General features: G+C 43.0%; 1 long non-coding RNA gene across 1 annotated transcript; it reads right to left on the bottom strand.

The window, feature by feature from the left end:
• Positions 1 to 237: 237 nt before the first annotated feature.
• Positions 238 to 13,712, bottom strand: LOC125722353 (uncharacterized). The gene is made up of 3 exons (XR_007386319.1): positions 13,554 to 13,712; positions 13,262 to 13,371; positions 238 to 2,240 (listed from the first exon to the last, which is right to left on the bottom strand). It is a non-coding gene; the product is annotated as an uncharacterized LOC125722353 (long non-coding RNA).
• Between the last annotated feature and the right edge of the window lie 206 nt (positions 13,713 to 13,918).

The raw sequence follows: 13,918 nt of genomic DNA, 5'->3' as shown, positions 1-13,918 counted from the left end.
ATATATATATATATATATATATATATATATAATTATGTGTGTGTGTGTGTGTGTGTGTGTGTGTGTTTTATTTTCAGCGATTTAAAATTATATGGGTGCGTACATCAATGACGTCGTAATGTTCAAGTGAATATTAATGTCTCAAGGTGCTAGTGGGATCTTTGAGGTCTTAACTAAAATGAAGGAATAATAAAACAAACGAGATGCTTTACGTTTTTAATGGCCTTACATGTATGTACCACTCTGTTTTGTTTCACTTGGTTTGATTATATTTTGGCGCGGTTTTAGGTAAAATGAAACACATGTACAATTTATGAAAGCGGACAGGATTTGCGCTCATTAAGCAGCAGCATTCCGGAAGGCGGCTGCTCGGATCAGTAGCTCGCCAAGGCTCTTGACATTTGGGCTGCAGTCAGAGAGGTGCAGATCTGAGCAGGATGAACCCTGATCTTCCAAGAGGTAGCTCATGAACAATGCCATTGTTTCTTTTGCCTGCCCATCCCCTCTGGGGGGGGCTCCTGGTAAACAAACAGGAACCTTTTTAAAAATGCCTCTGGGTTTAACTGCTGTGCACTGTACCTGTAAATGGTGCCCACAGACATCTCATCAGGCTTCACGGCCTTGGCGTCTGTCATGGAGTCACCCTGCACTGGCGGGTTGCTGTAATAGATCAAAGCTGTCAGGTTGCAGTGTAGGCCTTTCATTTATGGGCTTTTGAGGCTCTCGACTGATATTTTCAGCCGTACGCTGTCCTGCAGCATGATTCACAAAGTACATCTCCCTCACTGTCTTTTTTGCTTAATAGCAGCAGCAGACCCAGCTGTGTACTGAAGGTCTCAGGAAGGTACAGCTATTTGGTTTGGTGCTGATCGTTCACTCGAACACTTTGTACAGACTTTCCTGAAGACTGTGAATCTCTGTAATGGCCGTTCTTATTTTACTATGACTCAGTATGTAATTAGTGCCCATTAAGACTGCTATCAATAAACCTAAGAGAGGGTGGATGAGAAAGACATAATTTGTAGATCAGCTGGAAAATATTACATTGAAGTGGAAAATGCTTAGCAACACAAATATTTCACAAACCACAATAGCAGAATGCTGCAAAGAGCAATCTATTTTCTTTTTATAACTCACTCAGATTTTATAATACGCTCAGATTGTTCGGAGGTAATGTGCGTTAATTACTGCAATGCACTGTACTGAAACAACAATTTCTGCGTGGTTAGTAATCAACTCTGAAAAAAACTCCCATTAGTTATGTAAGCTATGTTTATTAATTAAGTCATTTAGTTTAATGTCTGTCCAGCCTTTTTTTTAAAAAAAAAAATGACAAAAATATTTCTAATTAAACGCATATGCAGAGAAATATGACTGCGAAGAGGCCTACCCCCAGGGTTAAGGACGACTGACTTAAAGACAACTATACAAACAGGCTGCCATAAAGACTAGTAAATTAAAAATTCAGGTTAAATATAATGGTTCATAATAATGAATCCACGCACTACTTTGTGACATGTGAGAAAACATTGTGCGGCTTCAGCGGTTCATTGGCTCAAGGATCGGTGCAATAATGTTATTACCTTGATTATTACTCTATAGTCATTATTATTATTATGTATTATTACTGTATATCTCCAGCTTACCTACAAATTTGACTCAAAGACAGACTTAGTGAACGGATCTCATTAGTAACCTGGGGACTGCCTGTACTTAGTTAATCAGAGAAAAACTCCTAATGCAACTTGACGTGCAGTACACCAAATAAAAATGACTAACTTTAAATATTAAAGTAAAACTTCTATCCTCAATTCCAGGCCTCTGACAGGACCATGTGGGACCATCCATCGAGAATCTGCGATGGTCGATTCACCTAACGGTATCCTGGAGAGTATTCTCTACCATGAACCGTCCACCATGAAGGTCTTCACTTCCTGGTCTGTTGATGCCTCTGAGGAGAAAATGCTCTGTATGGAAACTCCCATCCGCCAAGGAACGTTTTGAAGGGGGATTCTGACACGCTCTAAGTTGTAGGCTCTTCTTTGCCTCCACAGACCTGCTCCTCTGGCCAACAAGCCTCCGCGCAGGCAGAGTACCGCCTTGGAAGCTTCCTCCATCCACTCCACAGCTGTAACCGGTTAAGCTCTCTCCTCAGTGGGTTTCTTGGCAGGACGTCGGGTCAAACAGGGGTTGGCAGCAGGCGTGGCAATGCGGAGGGTTCAAGTTTAGGCTCTCTGACCCTAGAATGGGAATGTGTGAGGTCAGGGAGAAGGCAGGGATCCATTGTTTTTAAAGATTCTGATTATTTGGTTATTTAAGCTGACCCTAGCCATGCCGGTCCTCTCGAGCACAAAAGGAGGCCTGGACACTATCAAGCCATTAACTTCATCTCCTCCAGTAATTTCTAAAAGTGCACGGCTACTGGGATAGCCTTAGCTGGTGTTACGGAGGCGTACCGAGCCAGAGCCGGCGAAGAAAGGGAAGGAAATAGTTAGCAAATCAGAAGAGATGCTGGTTTATTTTTGCCTCTGGCTGCAAAATAAATTTAGATCTGTCACAAGACCACAGGCATCAGTTCCAAGGTGCTTGGATCATTACGGCAGTGCTTAACACGTAGTTTATATACTGTAAGGATGAGTAAAGCAGGCTGTCGGGCCCTTCCTGTCTAACCAAATCCCTCCGTTATGTATTTTGTGGGTCTCATTAACCTCACGGTGAGGGCGGGTTCTTACTGAATCGCTCCGATCCACCTGTCAGTTTCAAGCCATCGGTATAAATTCAAAGACCCTTCTGACGGTGAGGTACCTACTAGGCGCCGAGTAGGAACTGCTGAATAGGTACGAGTGGACGAGCCCCTCACTTCTGCCCGGGATTGACCCCGGCACACCTTGCATTTTGTCACCGTTGTCACTTCCTACCCTGTGTCTCCCTCTCCCAGCCTGTGTATATTGACTGAGTCCATAGTTCTATTTTCTTAATGCTGCCACATTCGAAAATCATATATTTTCTCTCGCTCATTTCTTCATTTGGTCGGACGCCTACATGTGCCTCGTTTTTTTTTCCTTTTTAATAAAAGGCTCCTTTTTTCATTAATTTCTCCGTCTTCCCTGCCTCTCTCCTTATTTCCAGCAATGGAAATGTCAGGGGCGTGAACCTTGGCTCTGCGAATGACATCACGTCGTCGCCGAGACGGTCCATAACGAGCGCTGTCTCGCCGGCACGCGGCATGTTAATTAGAGTGAGTTAATCTTCTACCTCTTTCCTGTGGCTCCCACCCCGCCAGACGGTCCGTTGTCACCCACGGCGGCACCATGACGGTCCGAACCCTCGTTTAGCGGCAGCTCTGCATCCCCCTCCCCTTGTGTTGCAAGGAGGCCCGTCCTGCTTTTACACGCTAAGAAAACTGATGGGCAAACACGGTGTGCCCCCACACCCCCCCTCTCATTGATGTCACGCTAACGTGGTTTCCCTGTCTGTTCCATACAGTATGTGTAGGATGTGACTCTGACCAATAACCTCACTAAAGCCAAAAAATAAAATGATCATTTACTCCTGTCCTGTTTACTTATTCATCTTCTCAGCAGATCCCATTTTAAATTGACGTATATGTTCAATTTGAAAAGTATGGAGCGCATTGTTTAGGGGTGTGGCCTATATTTACAGTGAAACCGTTCTGGTCCAGAGCTCATCTGCTTCATCACTGCCCATCACTTATGTCACAATTCACACCCTCAAACAACATCCAGAGCGCTTCTCTCCAGCTGTCGGCCTTTAGAGTGCCCCCTCCACAATACCCCCCCGACTCCAATTAATCATCATTAACGCAGAAAAGGAAGCCCTGAGTTCACTGCAGTATGGCTGGATTTGGCGATGAATGGCGTTTTATTTTTACAGTTAAGAGAAAGATTAACGTGAAAACAGTTCCAGTTTTTATTGTTTAGTTTAGATGTTTTGCCTTTTTAATGAGCAGAAGAAAGCTGGCAGGTTGTCAAGTATAATCCAACATTTTTTCGTATTACCGGAAAATATGCTGCTTCAAAATAAATACGGATATTAACATAAATCATGAAACAGTTGCCAGGCCAGCCAATTAACAAACAGAAGAGAAAACCCAATGAAACATCGCTCCCAGCTGATAAACTCCCACTGTGGTATCATTTCTTGGTTTTGACAAATCAGATTGTCTAGATGAATTTCAGCACATGGTGTGGGGGGGGGGGGGGGGCTGTAATTGATAGTCTTTCCACAGATAGATCTGTGTGTTTATAAATCTTAAAAGCTGGGGGGGTAACACATTGGAGTAGGGGTCTCCCTCAGCATCATGGCCACTGATTAATGAGGCTTAGCACCTCCTTGCCACCCACGTTGCCTCAGCCAAGGCATTGCTCCATCCAGCTGCTACTGGCCAATTCATCCAACCATCCATTATCGGCCCCACCTTCATAAGTCTGTCATTGGACATAGCATCTATCCTCCTGTCCACGGGTTCCCGGGACAAGGGGCTCGGCTCTCTCATCGCTGAGCATCTGACAGTTTGCTTCTCACCTTCTCAGCAAGCAGAAGACCACACGTGCAGATACATTATGCTCACATGTGCCCAAGGTCCTGTGTGTTTCACATGCAGGCCCACTCAGCCAAACAGCACAACGTGCACATTTTTTGTCCATCTAAAACATGGAAGATGGTTTATTTTAGCCAAAATTTAATTTGTTGTCATTTACAGAAAGTCTATGAATACCCAAGATTGGTTTCAGCACTGGCTGCATGTGAACCATCCATCTGATGAAGATGTGAAATGAGATGGAGCTCACTGAAATTCCTTTCAGCCTGAAAGCGCAGTGTTTCTTGACAGGGAAACAAAATTCGTCCATCCCTGAGCTTGGACGATGAGCCTTTGCAGCTACTTTACAGTAAAAGCCACAAAACCTGAAAGCGTCTCACATCGACAGTGTTTCACACAGTCAGTAATGGCCTACTAGAGTAGTTTCCCAGTAAACATTCATGATGGGATCCAACCCAACACAGAAATAACATTTTAAAACGCTCCATTCATAGACTTTTTGGTAACACTTTACTTGATGGTACAAAAACCGCAGCAGTACACTGTTACTTAATGTATTAATTAACCAGAAATCTAGCAGCAGAGAAGCTACAAGGGAATTTGGATTTAAATAGCGACTGGGCTGATACCTGGCAGATGAAATTTAACATAGATAAATGTAAGGTAATCCATGCAGGGAGCAGAAATATAAAGTACAAATATTTTATGGGTTCCACTAAAATAAAGGTAGCTGATTATGAGAACGACCTTGGTGTATATGTTGATGCTTCCATGTCCCACTCTTCCCAGTGTGGGGAAGTAATAAAAAAGGCCAATAGGATGTTGGGTTATATCTCTAGGTGTGTGGAGTTTAAGTCAAGAGAGGTGATGTTATGATTATATAATTCCTTTGGTAAGACCCCACCTAGAATACTGTGTGCAGGTTTGGTCACCATACCTTAAGAAGGACATTGCTGCCTTGGAAAGGGTGCAACGTAGGGCGACAAGAGTGATTCCTGGTCTTAGAGGAATGTCTTACGAGAAGAGGTTAGCTGAGCTGAATCTGTTCAGCCTCGAACACAGGAGACTAAGGGGGGACATGATCCAGGTGTATAAGATTCTAACAGGTCTGGATGCTGTTCAGTCAAATGGCTATTTCATTATTAGTTTAAATACTAGAACTCGTAGCCATAGGTGGAAATTAGCGGGAGAAGATTTTAAACTGAGTTTGAGAAGACACTTCTTTACGTAGTGTGTAGTTAGAGTATGGAATAATCTTCATGTTCAAGTAGTGCAAGCTAAAACCCTGGGTGCCTTTAAATCAGAGCTAGATAAGATTTTAACAACTCTGAGCTATTAGTTAAGTTCTCCCCAAACGAGCTTGATGGGCCGAATGGCCTCTCGTTTGTAAATTTCTTATATTCTTATGAAGTGTTCATCATTAATCAGTCATGTATGAAAAGGTTCATGTATTCAATGTAGTTACTACATTTGTTGATGATTTGTACTTGAGTTGTAACTCAGTTATTAAGCTACTTATCCCACCTCAACTAAAGTGTTACTGACTTTCTTTTCCAAACTATTCCCAGATATCCTCCAACAAAAGTTGGAGCCTCTTCATTCAGTTTCCATCGATATTCTGTGTATTTTTTTTACTGCAGTCAGAAAATGAATCGCCCAGTTAACAGACTGACGTCTCCCAGCTGACATGTAGAGGACACAAGCATGTGTCTATACTGCACTTGCATGTGTAATAAATTCATATTTCCACTTTAGCTATATGGAGCAATACAGAGGGACAGTTTTGTTGTTTGTCGTGTACAGTGCATACGAGGTCTGTGCGGAGCTGACTTGGTCTGCAGGTTAAGAGTAAGGAGAAGGTCCATGCAGCCTGCATCTGCTCTCTCGCTCAGACTGGCACTGAGGCCTCATGCTGAGTCCACGCTTTTCCACTGACCCTCAGTGCGACGACGACCGCAGCCAAGACCAGCCAAAGAAAACAGCTCCACCCCCCCCCCCCCCCCCAGCCCACCCCCACCCCGCGCGACTCAGCTTGTGTTATATAAATAATACATTATTAAAGAGCATCATAATAAAGTCAAACCACGGGAAGCGCAGCGGGCCAGGCTGTCTGTTTTATCGGCACCGAAAATAAGCACAAGCAGAATTAACATTTGGACTGTAGAGCGGGGTGCCTTCGAATTAAATCGTGGGATCATTACAGGAGCGTTCGTTTATTATGGCGAAATGAACGTTCCACGGGCAGCTCTCGGGAACCACGATAGATCACAGCTGTTGCTTGGGAGGGCTGTTTGACTGGCGTGTTTGTAGAAGATGCACAAAGCTTTCAATAAACTGCGGTTAACCAAAGTGCCTCACCAAAGTCTGGGGGTCTGCACTGAGTTGATCTGTCCAAGAGTGCATATAAGAAGCCAGAACCAGGATCAATACAGTTCAACACTCAATCCAAATTTCAGGAGAGCAACCTATAGAATAAGGCAATTGGGAGAAAGGGGGGGGGGGGGGGGTAGGTAAAAAGCAAAAAAGGAAAGAAAAAAAGAGACAGACCTTTTGAAACTTTATAAAAGCTTTCTGTGGGGAGGGCAGCAGTGTGTGTGCAGGTGTGTGAATGTGAGTGCCTGTACTGCTCTATGCGCTGAGATAGTAATTCGGCAGGCTAACGGCGTATTGTTTTGCGGAATCGGCACACGGTGCCCCCACCCCACAGGGACCCCACTGCTGCTGTCGCTCCCTGACATCTTTTTCCAAAGCCCTCGCCTCTTTTGATCTGAGAGGAGCTGCTGCTTCACGCCAGCTGTTCGTGCTCCGCCTGAACACTCGTGTAATTACACTTGAAAATGATTAAATAAACCTCAGAAGGCCGGAAATAACAAACAAAAAGAAACTCCTCTCTGTTTTATGCAACCACTTATTAATTTATCTGGAATAAAAACTAACTGTGCCCCCAGAAGGGAGCAGAGCAGGGCAGGCATTCTCAGTAATGAAGTCGCTATGGAACCAATGGAATGTACCAGAATGTTTTTTTTTCTGAGTGGAAAATAAAATCATCATGTACCAAAACTTTAAGCTTCATAAAGAGAAACCTATTCTAGTTTGAAAACCTATGTAATTACCTTTTATAAATATATATTAGAACACCATGCTTTGTTATTAGTCTCAGAATGCACATAGCAAAAATCGGTACCTGTTAACGTTCTTTCCCATGATTTTTATAGTCTATTTGAAAAGAAAGTCATAATCTGAAAATGTTTACAGGCGATTTTAAGGGGGTTGGGCTTTATTTTTATGCATTACATAAATGTACATTATTCTAATAGTCTCCGTGGACTAAGGTTAAAACTGTACACTTACTGGCCACTTTATTAGGTACACCTGATCAACAGCTCGCTGAAGCAAGTATCTATTCAGCTAATCATATGTTATCAGCACAATGCATAAGATCATGCAAATACAGGTCTGCAGCTTCAGATAGTGTCCACATAAAACACCAGAATGAGGAAGAAAGGTGACTTAAGTGATTTTGAACATGGCGTGGGTGTTGGTGCCTGACGGACTGGTACAAGTATATCGGAAACTGTTGATCGATGGGGATTTTCAAACGCAACCATCTCCAGGGTTTACAGACAATGGGCCAGAAAAGTAAAACAATGCAGTGAGCGATGGTTCTCTGGGAGAACATGCCTCGTCGATGACAGAGGCCAGTGACGAATGACCAGACTGGTTCAGGCTGAAGAAGACAACAGTAAGTCACACAACCACCCATTACAGCCAAGCTATGCAGAAGAGCATCTCTGAATGCACAGCACATCAAAGCTCGTGTGCCAGTCCTGTCAGCTAAGAACAGGAAACTGAGGCTACAGTGGGCACAGACTCACCAAAACTGGACAATGAGAAATTGAGAAAATGTTGCCTGGTCAGATGAGTCTCCATTTCTGCCGCATCATTGAGATGGCAGGGTCAGAATTTGGTGTAAAAAACATGCATAAAAGCCTGGATCCATCCTGCCTTGTATATACAGCTAACAATTCAGGCCGGCGGTGGCGGTATAATGGTGTGCGATATTATCTTGGCACAGTTTGGGCCCCTTCATACCAACTGAGCATGGTTCAAATGCCACAGACTACTAGAGTATTGTTGCTGACCATGTCCATCCCTTTATGACCACACTGTACCCAGCTTAATAATAATGGTTGATATTTTATTTATCCTCATGGAGGAATTCTCTTTACACCTTGCCCAACTTGCTCTCTATAGGTGAGTTAAGCTGGCAGTGAAGGGCAGCCACCCTTAGGAGCACCGAGGGAGCTGGGGGTTAAGAACCTCGCTCAAGGACCTGCAGATGTACCAAGGCTGGGCTCAAACCAGGAACCTTCCAATCACACGCACAGAGGCTTTGCTCACTAAGTAACATGCTGCATCCGACAAACTAACAACCCACGTCACAAAGCTCATATCATCTCTGACTTGTTTCTTGAACATGACAATGACTTCACTGTACTCAAATGGCCTCCACAGTCACCAGATCTATGGCCTATGGGATGTGGTGAGTCAGGAGATTTGCATCATAAAGGTGCAGCTGACAAATATGCAGCAACTGCAAGATCCTACCATGTGAACATGGACCAAAGTCTCTGAGAAATGATTGAAGTATCATGTTGAATCTACCCAAAAAAGAAATATCTCAGTTCTGAAGGCAAAAGGGTGTCCAACCTGGTATTAGCAAGGTTTACATAATAAAGTGGCTAGTGAGTGCATGAATATAGATGAAAAATGTTTATAAGTTTCTATTACCAGATTTTTTTAAAGAAAAACAATTTCAAAATGCTTTTCCAATCCTTTAATGATATAAATTATTGATACTTAAACATATTCACTGTGGAGCCTGAAAATAATATTTGAAACACATGGCAGAGTTTGAAGGGGTAGCATGAATATTTCAAGGGTATTCTGACAGAACTTAAATGTCTGGAAATTCACTGAGGCAATACAGTTTGTGAATTGACAACAACGCCCAATTTTAACTGTTTATGTGTTATGCACATACAATTTCAGGCTGGTGCAATGTTACAGTTAAATTACAAAAATGTTTAAAAATGTATTTCTATATTTAGAAATGTATAAATTTATATCTATTGTAATAAACACCTTTTAATCTAATGTTTAAATAATTAGATACCTTTTACACTTTCATGATACATTATTTAGCTCAAACTCAAACATCGCGATGCTGTCACGCCAATTATTTATGAACATGAAGATTTATGAACATTCCCAGATAATCTAGTCGTCTAGCAGAAACCTAATGATAATGCAAGACGCTCAGGCGGTTAGGATGACTATTACTTTGGTTTATAACAGCACTTACAACATCAGCGGTATGCTGTCTTCCCGCAAGAGCAGGACATCTCAGCTTGATGAAATGGTCTCCTTCAGGGGCAGCTCCACAGAGCATAACATTGCCTTTTATGTGCTCTTAGGCCATATTTACAGAAGATGTTACACTTTATAACATGTTCCCACTTCAAAGGTAACAAATCTTTAGCTATTTAATGTATGATATAATAGATTATTTAAAAAAGCAAGACCCTTGGGATACGCGCAGGAAAATAACGAATCACGTTTGATCGTTTGGAAGAAGGAAAAATGATATTGAAGGTTTTATACAGATCCTAGTTTAAACTGTGTAATTGTATACTATGAGAAGGAGTAACTAGTTTTTAAATTTTAATTAAAAAGGGGGAAAAGTACTGATTCACTGAGAATAAATGGACGTGCACTTGTCAAATCTTCCATAAAGGTATGTGGGCAAGAGGGACAATGTTAGATCAGACACTTAAGCAAGTGTCTTCATGTTCAGGTTACAGCCATGGGTGGTGGAGCAGGTGTGGCTTGATAAGCAGGGGCTGTTTTGGCAACCTTCTCACCTCCACTTGAAGTAAAATGTGTTCTGCTTGGGCTTGTCCTTGGTCCTACTTCAGCCCAAAAGCTGAGATCGATATTCGCAATGATTGAGAGTATAAGAGGATCCCACTCCACGCCCACCTGAAAAAGATGTTCTGTACAATGTAATTTCCAGGCCTGCGTGGTTCCAGAACAGTCCATCCTGTTCTCATCGCCAGCTGGCTTATCTGGTCTTTAGACACTGCCACAGATCCTCCTGAATCACTTCAGAGATGGCCGGGAGGCATTTTGGGGAAGCAGGTAACCAGTGAGGGATTAAGCGATTTGGATGGCAATCCACCACATTAAAAAATGCCGCTGGACGCAGACGTTCTGTATCTACCATTCGATGAGGATGAGACACGGCGGATAAAATATAAACATCTGCTTTAATGCCCTCCTTACTGACTGACGAATTATGTCCGCTGACAATGAGGAAAGTTAGAAATTCCTAGATCACCAGCGGGCAGAAAGCCAGACAAACGACACTTAGGCCAACAGAAGGTCCAGGAGAACGGGCAGTAGGCGATCGTCAACTCCTGTAGTATGGAGGCCCATAACTTCATATGCAAAATGGCTCCCTATTCCAGAACAAGGTGGTGCAAGAAGGGCAGACATCTGCAGTTTCCTCATTGTATAAAAATATGCACCCTCACTGTGTTGTCAAGTCCCCTTGAATACAAAACAAAACAACCAAACAATCAAGCTAAATATCCTGCCCCCTGCTGTTATCAGGGGCAACATTCCAGAAGTACTGGACTCACGGGGTTGCCAACTCTCACATATCTGGGGTGACACTCCTGCTCTTACTTTTTCTACACAATGTTTCATAAAGATACAGTGAAGTCAATACCCAGGAAACTGGACAGAGACACAAGCCAATAAAACACTGTTAAAAAAATCATCCACTGTGCCACTGTTTATTCCTACTCGGGAATCTCAGTTACCCTTTTGTAGGGGGAATAAAAGCCAAAGGCTTTCCTTAACTCATTCTCCCATGTCTAACACACACCAGTAGCTCAGACCCACGAAGTGAGAAAAGAGAGACCAAAAGGTTTTTGTAGTCTAGTAATAAACTTGTCTGGCTTAAAAGAATAAACATTACACAGGACTGGTTAACCAACACAACTGATTATGGGAACAATATGCCTACACAGTAAATGAAAGTCATCGCCAGCTGAATCAGCTGCAACGCTAAAGTTACTACCGCGAAGTGTGCGCGCTTAAAAGAGAGATGGGGTAGAGAAAGGTGAGGAGGGAAGGAGCTGCTAAAGGTCAGCCCGACTTCCAAGGCACTTTGCGGGCGAGAAGCGACACAGGTGTCTGCAATCAGTGCTCAAATTGCCCCCTTCTTTACAATCAAGGCGGCCCGCAGCAAAGACATTCAGGCATACGGAAAGCAGCGGGAAAGCGAGGCACTGAGGCAGCAGGGTGCTTTTTTAAGTAACAATTTTAATCGCAAATAGTTGGGATTAAAGGCTATTTCATCGAGATTATAGAAAAGTCGTAGCGTGAAAGCTGCAGTGCGATATATCTTAACGTTCCCGAGTGGAAGGTTTTAAAGCGTCTCTGTATTCCTGTGTTGAATCCGAGTCTGCACCCCATTTAAATGAACGAGAGAAACACGAATTAAACACAAGAAAAGCAACATATTGTCTTAGTGACGGACAGTTTTAAGATTAACTTGGTTAAGGTATAGTATCTAAACAAAATGTATAATCACTGGCGGAAGAATGTAGTTTGTTTCCAGCTTTAAAACGTGAAAATAATGCAATTGTGTAGTAACAATGGTATAAACTGGCTAATGTACAGTGAATTAACTTTATCTCAATTAATCACACACCTTGGTGATTAATCACATGTAGTCATGTTGCAATACCATAAGAAATTAGTCTATATATTCATTATAGAGATTAAATTCTCTATGTTCAAATAAGCAATTACGATCAAAGACATTATACCTCTTTATGACTTGAAGCTTAATGCTGATGTGTTAATGCAGGGCTCTCCAACTCCGGCCCTGGAGAGCTATTGTCCAGTAGGTTTTCTACCCTACCTGGCTTCTGATGAGCCACACCTGTTCTTAGGTAAATATCAGGAACAAGTGTGGGTCATCAGAAGCTGGGTATGATAGAAAACCTGCTGGATAGTAGCTCTCCAGGACCGGAGTTGGAGACACCTGTGTTAATGCGTCAACTTTAACATTCTAGTTTCTTGGATTTATTCGTAAAGTCCTATATCTTAAATTGGATATGTTGTTGGAAAGATGCTTCAGTTAATTTTCATTAAAAACGCCTGTCATTATGTGTATGATTATTATTATTATTCGTAGTTATACTTTTATGTGTTAATTCCACTTATTGTATTATTATATTACATAATGAACCATATTTCTTGCATAATCGCAGTGAAGGGGGACCACTCCCTGATATGTAATATACAAATCATAACCCTATCGTGGACACATAAGTGGTTTCTGGGGATGTAGGACTATATATAAACAGACACACACTATCCCGTAATTACTGTTTTGTATCCGACTTTGCAATGTGCGCGTCGCATCCCCCCAGTCCCTTTCCACTCACACGAATTGACAGCACATGTCCTCCCCCTCCAGAGGAAGCGTTCTGTCAGATTAACATGACTGCAGATCGGAGCAGCATGGAGACAAGCCGGAGAGGTGACTTTACATCACCGGAGCCGCGCCTATAGCTATTCGCCGGTCCACGCTAATCGCCGTGGCAATTCAGCCAAACTTACTTTCCGAGAACTGAACTGCTGCTGACACCCTGAGCGTTTCACCACCTGCCTCACCTGCCCGTGTCACAAACCGGCAGCCAGCCAGCCATCTGGAGGGAGCCTTTCATTCCCTGCCAGAGAAACAAAGTGCACAAAAATCATGGCGACATCTTTATTTCATTAATGTGACAGCGCAAACACAAATTACTCCTGTGCTTATAATGGGGGCCCCTTTGGAGAGGAAGCCAGCGGGAACAGTGCAGAGAGAGTGGGGGGGGGGGGGGGGGCAGTTAGCTCGGGCTGCTCCGCTTACCTCGCAGCACTGGTGCACGGTGAAATTTCACGCGCGTCTTCTCACTTTCAAGCCCTGAGCCGTATCACTTTCTCCGTTTGATTTCCTCGCACGTACACGGGGTTTAAAGCTGTTTGGAGACAGGCTCATCCTGCTGCCTTTTTTCTTCTTATTCTGAGTCAAACTGACTTTGTGTGTGTGTGTGTGTGTGTGTGTGTGTGTGTGTGTGTGTGTGTGTGAGAGAGAGAGAGAGAGTGTGTTTGTGTTTCGGTTTACTACGAGAAATGTAAAAGTTACAAACCTTGAAACAACAATTATTCCACATATAAAACTGTTTTCTTTGTGTAGCAAATGGATGGTTTTGATGTTAAGAGCTGTGGAAATGG

Source organism: Brienomyrus brachyistius, chromosome 2 (genome assembly GCF_023856365.1).
Source record: "Brienomyrus brachyistius isolate T26 chromosome 2, BBRACH_0.4, whole genome shotgun sequence".
Taxonomy (NCBI): Eukaryota; Metazoa; Chordata; class Actinopteri; order Osteoglossiformes; family Mormyridae; genus Brienomyrus; species Brienomyrus brachyistius.
Note: the sequence above shows the minus strand (reverse complement) of the source record. Positions and strands in the feature narration are given on the sequence as shown.